Raw genomic sequence first — 531 nt, 5'->3', positions numbered from 1 at the left:
ACTGTTATTTCCTATCATTGTTTTACTGTTATTTCCTATCATTGTTTTACTGTCACTTCCTGTCATTGTTTTACTGTCACTTCCTGTCATTGTTTTACTGTCATTTCCTATCATTGTTTTACTGTTACTTCCTATCATTGTTTCACTGTTACTTCCTATCATTGTTTTACTGTTACTTCCTATCATTGTTTTACTGTCACTTCCTGTCATTGTTTTACTGTCACTTCTTGTCATTGTTTTACTGTTACTTCCTGTCATTGTTTTACTGTTATTTCCTATCCTTGTTTTACTGTCACTTCCTGTCATTGTTTTACTGTCACTTCCTGTCATTGTTTTACTGTTACTTCCTATCGTTGTTTTACTGTTATTTCCTATCATTGTTTTACTGTCACTTCCTGTCATTGTTTTACTGTCACTTCCTGTCATTGTTTTACTTTTACTTCCTATCAGTGTTTTACTGTCACTTCCTATCATTGTTTTACTGTTACTTCCTATCATTGTTTTACTGTTATTTCCTATCATTGTTTTTAC

The sequence above is a fragment of the Salvelinus fontinalis genome, chromosome 33 (assembly GCF_029448725.1).
Source record: "Salvelinus fontinalis isolate EN_2023a chromosome 33, ASM2944872v1, whole genome shotgun sequence".
Taxonomy (NCBI): domain Eukaryota; kingdom Metazoa; phylum Chordata; class Actinopteri; order Salmoniformes; family Salmonidae; genus Salvelinus; species Salvelinus fontinalis.
The sequence above is the reverse complement of the archived record's forward strand: the minus strand, read 5'-3'. Positions refer to the sequence as shown.